This window comes from Limulus polyphemus, unplaced genomic scaffold (genome assembly GCF_000517525.1).
Source record: "Limulus polyphemus unplaced genomic scaffold, Limulus_polyphemus-2.1.2 Scaffold561, whole genome shotgun sequence".
Classification (NCBI taxonomy): Eukaryota; Metazoa; Arthropoda; class Merostomata; order Xiphosura; family Limulidae; genus Limulus; species Limulus polyphemus.
This window is the reverse complement of record NW_013666171.1, coordinates 108,524-116,289: the sequence shown is the minus strand read 5'-3', so window position 1 is coordinate 116,289 and position 7,766 is coordinate 108,524. Positions and strand designations below refer to the sequence as shown.

General features: G+C 31.5%; 1 pseudogene; it reads right to left on the bottom strand.

Annotated features, from left to right (window-relative positions):
- Nucleotides 1-5,902, bottom strand: part of LOC106459118 — a 31,812-nt pseudogene extending 25,910 nt beyond the window's left edge.
- Nucleotides 5,903-7,766: the final 1,864 nt, after the last annotated feature.

Genomic DNA, 7,766 nt, shown 5'->3' with positions numbered 1-7,766 from the left:
TTAAATTTATTAAAAGTAATAGGCTTTATGTTTCTTAAACTACCTACATTTGTCAAAGTATTTATGAATTTTTGAAAATATTCGTCCACTAGTTTTATTGTTGGAATGAAATATAGCAAGACTTGCAATGCCTACTAAGAAAGTAAGTAGCCGGTAGTCATCGGGTTAAATAAAATTGATGAACTTAATACAAATGTTACATTAATAAATGAAATTATAAGAAATCAGTTATTCTATTTTAAATGAACTTGAAAAATAAAACTAAAAGTAAAAGAGAATACTATATATAATGAACCAACTCCCCAGGGAGTTATGGAATATAAATACAACTGCAGAGCTAAAAAAAAAATAAAAGATTGGTTATTAACTGATGTTCATAGACAAACTGATTAATATTCATTGAATGGTACTTTATGCATATAGGATTAATATTATATTAATTTAAATTTTTAATATCTACGTTATTGCTTGTTTGTTATATAAGTACAATAGCATTACAGGATATTATGTTTTTGTGTTATGTTCAATAAGTTGTTGATTTCAGATACATGTTAATATAAAATGAAGATTAAGATAGATTTCTAATATGAATTTTGCCTTTTTGTGTTTTGTTTATTTATATTTATTAATATATATAGAAAATGTTCATCACAGTTATTAAGGAGTTTTCCACAAATAAGCTGATTAAGGTTCGTGGAAACTTCTTGATATTTATTTGTTAATATTTTTTTATTGATATGTACATATTGTATGAAAGCAAATTATCAACAACCCATTTCCTGAAAGCCTCTGAAATGACTTGAAAATAGGAAGGAGACTTAAAACAGAGGCTGATAAAAACTCAATATGATTTAAAGGTGTCTGAGGTTGTCCACATTCACATTCAGGGGACATTGATGACCAGAGGCAAGATAACCCATGAAATAATGAACTTGATGGAAAGTAACATTAAAAAGATGAAACGCATTATTGCACGTGGAGAAATAGACAAGCTAGATAAGCTGCTTAACCTATCTAGTCAAAGTGAGAGGAGATAAATTTTGATAAGTATACAAGTCCCATGGATTGCCTCTAAATCAAGCTGTGTGAATGAGGAAACATCATACTGCTTAAACAGGACGAAGTAAACTAGCAGGTTCTGAATGATTGTATCAAGAAGAAATTGATGGGAATATGGTTGGAAAAAACATCTGATCACCCTTCTGGCCAACCCAAGTTTTGGGAAGTGCAGTCTAGAAATAAAATCATCTTGTTCTTGTGAAATAGTGCAGGAGGCATCTAAAATAAAAATATCTGAGTGATGTCTCTCACAAGCTAGAAGAAGAAAATGTCTTAAAAGAAAGATGATACAGGGAACAGGTGGTCAGAGGTTTGACTGGAGAAATTGTAAAAGCCCTAAGAAATAAGATATATTCTGGCTTTCAGTATTTCAGAGTTAAAACTACCTGATTATAATTTTACATTTTTAGAAATAAAATGAATTTCAAACAGGAATTTACCTCTGAAATACCTTCCCAACACCTCTCCACAAATATGGCAGGAAAACAGAGCTTATATAAGATCCCCTGAAAGGGGAAGACTGGTTGACCAGATTGTAGAGTGGCTGGGTGACAGAAAGAAAATGTTATTAATGGAGTCCAGTAAACATGAAATGTTGTTACTGGTGGTTTGCCTCAGGTTTCATTGCTTGGGTTTTTACTCTTACTTATTTGCCTCCATGACACCAATAGGAGTATAATTATTAAGGACGTATAATGATGACATTAAACTTTGTGAAAATTAATACCAGTTGTTAAGGTACTAAAAATTACTTTGAATGATTGATGAGTTGAACACATACTTCACTTATATTAAGTACAAGGTAATACTTTGGTTTATCACAATTTGGATCATATAACGAGTGTGGAATTCCTATCACCAAATGCTGGGGCAAGTTTTACCATTATAATTTGCCCATTGGACAAGTAATTTTTTCTTTCACACTGTTCTTTCTATTGCTAGAAAAAATATGCCTGGTAAATTTCTAGAGTCAAGCAAGTTCATGATAATTCTGAACTATATACCTCTCAACCTCAAAACAAAACTATATACACAAATATACATATCTCTTTAATACACAGACACTCAGTCACACATATATCAATATTAAACAAAAATATCTAAATTAATAAAATAATATTATTTACTTCCTTTTATCTACAGTAGTAGTGAAGTAAAGTATGACTGCCAGCTCTAGGAGGAACATGTAACATAAAGTAATAAAAATTACAAAAAAAGGATAGTTAAAAAAATATTAAACAGTAAGATACGAAATGAGAACTTAATGATCTATACTCTTAAAATTTAACATTATTTTTAATTATTATTTCAAAACAAACCATAAATGTTTGGCCTTGAGGTTTTTTAGGTGCTAGCTGTATAGAAGCTACAAATGAACTGATAAAATACAAGTTAGGTATTTAAGTAGAATTTATGAGGAATGCACAGAATGTAGATGAGATATAGTACTGTTTGTATATTCTGAAAGTGTAGTTCATTAACACTATATTACATGGTTAATGGTACTCTCAGAAAGACAACACATGAATTAAAAAAATTAAAATGCTCATGATCAAGAGCCTTTAGAAGTTCACAATTAAATAAAAGCACCATTACCAAATTTTGGTTTCTTTGCTTTCTTTAAACTTTGCTTCACTTCTGTGATTGAAATCCCATAGCATGACAATTTTTTGTGCTGTGAAATCCTAATGACTAAATGTAAAAAGGCTATAAAATATATGAATAAGAAAACCTTAGATGCAAAATGAGACACACACCAATACAGATAAAACAGAGATTCCACCAGCAATGAATTGATGGACATACAACATTTTAACAACAAAGGTCTATAGAATAAATAGATATTTGAAAGCAAAATCCTAAAAGTTATAGTTCTGTAGGACAGGGAGGGGGCTAGAGCTGGGTGATTTAATCAATAACCTACGAGTAGTAATTACATTGATTGGTGTTATATAAACTAATTGATCAATCAAAATTGTAGTCAAATTGATTAATCAAAATTAATTTCCAATTAAAACTGTTTACAATTATTCCAACAACTAACCAAAACTCCAATTATATCTATTGTCATGAAAATAGTCAACTAATCAAAATTAGCATTTCTAATTATTGATACTTTTCATTATTCAAACACCTGAATTACCAAAATATTTCTATTACGATGGTTTGGTGTTAAGCATAAAGTTACATAATAAGCTGTGTTCTGCCCAATTGTAGCCTTAGAAGGTGGTGTTCTTTTTTACTTTAAGTTTGTTTAGTTTTGGTGATTCAGGGAGGAGCTCATATTTAGAGGGTCTAGGATACGATTCTCACTGACACCAAACTTGCTTGCCTTGTCTTTGTTATAGTGAAGCTATTAGGGCTATCTGCTTCACAACTAGCTAGCAGCCCCCACAAACATTTTTTTTCTCTGCTGGCTAGAAGTAAAGCAACTGGTTGGCACCAACTGACATCACTTTTTTTTTTTGCTGTTTGAAAAACAGTGTACTAATCAATAAATTAAAAGTAATCAATAAATAAGGCCATTGATTAATCAATTAGCAAATTTCGTTAATTGGCCAGCTCTAGATGGGGTAAACAGATATCTAAGAATGAAAGTAATTTTTCTAGCATTCTGTCCATTGAACAGTAAGTTTTTTCAAAACTTCAACTGCACACATACATGAAATATACAGTACTCAATGGTTTGACCGAGAAAAGAATATAGACAAAGTATTACTATTAAATAAGTCACTGATGTCATCAAGACTAATACAGTAAAGCTCACAAACTTTTAATGCATATTTACAAAAATACTGATTATAAGGAAAATAAGTTAATAAGAATTTAGGGCTCACTTGGGATATTGTGTAGAGTTTGAGTTTTCTGGGATTAGTAAAGGTACTGACTTATTGAAGATCTCATAACATATTTTCTCTTGATAAGATCTTATTAAGTTTATACGATTAACCAGGGATAGATTAGATAAGGACCTGAATTCTTTGTTGTTGAAGACAATAGAATAAAAGAACAGAATTCAGAAAAAGACAGTTAAGCAAGATTCACTTTTCTAACAGGGTGACTTGTTTATGGAATAAGTAGCCTTTAGCTTTAGTGGAGGCTGGTACATTAAAAGGATTCAAAAGGTGAACTGATGACTGATTAATTTTTTGTAATTTAAGTATTTTTTCCTTCTATCATTTAGTTCAGCTATATCTTTATTTAACTTAAATGCCAGCTCACTCATCTGCCTCCTAATGTATATTAAATATTAAGAGTAGATCTTATATCAAGACACAAGCACAAGTTTCTCCAAAAGGCAATGTATGGATAATAAGTTCATGATAAATTATCTAAAGCAAATGTTAAGGAGTTAGTCACGTGACATTAAATCTTATGGTTTGGCAAGAAAAGAAAAAGCCTTAAGAACTGAAGTTAGACTCGCAAGGATGAGAGAGGCATTTGGTTATAGACTTGTGAAACTGTACATAATATGAAATATATTTTATTTCTTAAAAGTTCTTATTGCAAGTACTTATTTGATCTTTTATGTGTGATTTAATGTTATTTCTTTGAAAAGTGTCTAACATTATTATTGAGAGCAATCTTACAAATCAAATTTTTCTTGTTCTTATTCTCTGATTTTTAGTTATCACTATCATTATTTTGTGTTCTGGTATTAACAGCTAAATGTTAATAGTAATTTAGTTACTATGAGTTCTAGCATCACTAGTAGTAGTACATCAAAGTTTGGGCTTTACAAGTCTAATATTTATTATTGCTAATTTGTATAATGGGAGCCCTAAGACTATTTTTTGTTTTGTTTGCTTGTTTTCAATATGCATACATACATGTATTATATGTATTATTATATATATATAATATATTATAGAATTTAACATTATAATGAATGTTATTCTATATTCTAACAATTATTAAACTAATACTCATCTTAGAATGATTTAATACAAATACCATCTAAAGTTTATGCCTTCTATCTTAAAATTAAATGTTATTGTTACATTTAAATTACCTTAGTTACTGGCAACGCAGATTATCAATGAACATGTGCGAGATATTTGAGCATGAATGGTTAAGCTATTCTAATCTAACTATATTGTGGTGGTAAAGTTAAAAACAAAAAAACGATCTTTACTTTCTAGATAATAAACTTTTTATTTCAACCAATGTTTCACCATTGCAGCTTCATTTGGATAATAGCAAAACGTTGGCAGAAATAAACTTTTTATTATATAGAGAATAAAGATTAAACTTAAAAGTTAACCTGTAACTTAAAGAACATTTTTTTTCTAAATTTATTTCCATAATATCTAAATCTCTACAGAATATACAACGCATTTTGAAAAACAAGATATTTTAACCCCCTAGTATAAATTATAAGTTATATTTATTATAAGGCAACTGTAATTTTCACTGCAAACCATGCTTGCATTATATTTATAGTATTAATATTACTACTTAGTACTGCTACTAATACTAATATATTCCAAGAGGATTAGACTTAGAGAATTATTAGTATTACTTAAACTTGATGATTAAGCTAAAACTAAAAGGTATCATACACGAAAACAAGTGTAACAAAATACAGTAAACAATCCTCTTACACAACTCCCATCAGTCCCGTGTCGTGGCGTTTGAATTCTCTACTGCCCTCTGCTAAAAATGTACCTTTTCCAAAGAAAACTAAAACCGTTTGTTTGCTTGCGTTAAGCCACATAAAGGGCTATATGCACTTTACCCACCATGATTATAGAACCTGGAAATGAGGAGGGGGGCAAATCTAAACTGATATACATATAATTCAATAAGCTAAAGATGATTAACTTTCATACTGACATGTATACTGTATATTTACTTATTTATATCATATTATACATACACCTAAACGTATTTAAGCTCCATCTGGCGGTATCATACACATGTATATAATAATATTAATTAATATATACTTATCTTGAATGATATACAACCATTTCTTTATATACAACTAGCCATTCTCCTTAAAATAACGGTATTAAATATTTGTTATTTTATATCTTGTTTGTTTTGTTCATAATTGAGGACAAAGCTACACATTGGGCTATCTGTGCTTTGCCCACCACGGGTACCGAAACCCGGTTTCTAGCGTTGCAAGTCCACAGACATCCTGCTGTGTCACTGGGAGGCTACATTATCTTAATGAATAGAATTTCAGAAAAAAAAAAAAAAATCCTAAATGACGTATTGCTGCTCTGCAGTCTTTGTATATTGCTCTTGTTTAAAAAGAAGTAACTACAAAGAAAAATACTGTTCGGTCAGAGGCTGACTGATTATTAAGCCAGTCATTTGGTTATTTAGCGCTGTAAATTCTAGAGTTTGTGTTTACGATGAAATACCTAAGACACGATATTTACCGCATGAGAAAATTATAAGTAATAATCTGTATTGAACAAGTATCCAGAATTTCCAGATTTCAATCAGGAAATATGAATCCATCCCAATTTTGAAAATAAGTCCAAAACCATTCTTCTCCATGATTCATTTCCGCTCACGTAAACATTAAATAACCTTAATTCAGTCAGTTCTTATTATATGTCTAGGTTTTGCTTAGCTGATTAAATATTTATTTGACTGTGCACTTTTTATGCTTTCAATTTTCATAATAATCTACTAAGACTGAAAACAGGCCCAAAATATAACAAAATGCAACAAAACAAAATAACAAGCGACCGCGAGAAAGGACAAACCTAATTCATCAATTTCTAAGTGGGACTGGGAACTCTGATTAATTTACTTGTATACTGTCGTCACCGCCCACAGGCTGTATCCAGTCCTTCAATTCTTTTTCCCAATCCTTCTTGTATTTTTTCCATACTTCGTCCATTTTTGTTGGTGGCATTCTGCTCTTTTTGGGGTTATCCTCAAAATGGCGATTTTCGCGGCTTAATTGGAATATACACAGCGTGGTCACAAGTAAATAGACACCACCTTTTCAGAAAGAATTAAATTTTTCATTCATATTCACGTGAATTGATATATTTATAATTTAATTAATATCTAGTAGATCTTCCTTTCGCTTCGTGGAGTTCGTTGATCCTTTGGGGCATCGTGAGAATCATCTCGTCAATTTTAGATTGTGGGATTTTCGCCATCTACTCCAAGTTTTGAAGCAAGAGTACGCTCTTCGAAGTTGGTTTTTTTGTTGTTTCTTGACTTGCCGGTCGAGTATGGCCCAGAGGTTTTCGATGGGGTTCATGTCAGGAGATTGGCTCGGCCAGAGCAACTTCTGGATACCATTTTCTTCCTGCCACTTTTGGGTGTTTCTAGCAGTGTGACACAGTGCTCCATCTTCCTGGAACAAGGTTGTGTTCTTGTCCACGAAACCCGAGGAATAAAGTGGCAAGAGTCCTTCCTCCAGTATTTCGACGTATTTTGCAAAATTTATGTTGCCAACGCACTCCACTAAGCTCGATCTCCCACCAACCCAAACAGCTCCCCAAACCATCACGCTGAAATCACCATGCTTCACATTTGGCTGCAATCTGTTGAGCAAAAACTCTTGATGAGGCATTCTCCAGACCCATATCCTTCCACTGTCCGAAAATTGAGCGAATCTTGATTCGTCTGAGAATAATACGGTCTTCCAAAAGTCCAGAGGCTTGGTCATCATATCACTTGCCCACTTCTTTCGTCTGACTATGTTGACAGGTCTTATTAAGGGCTTCCGT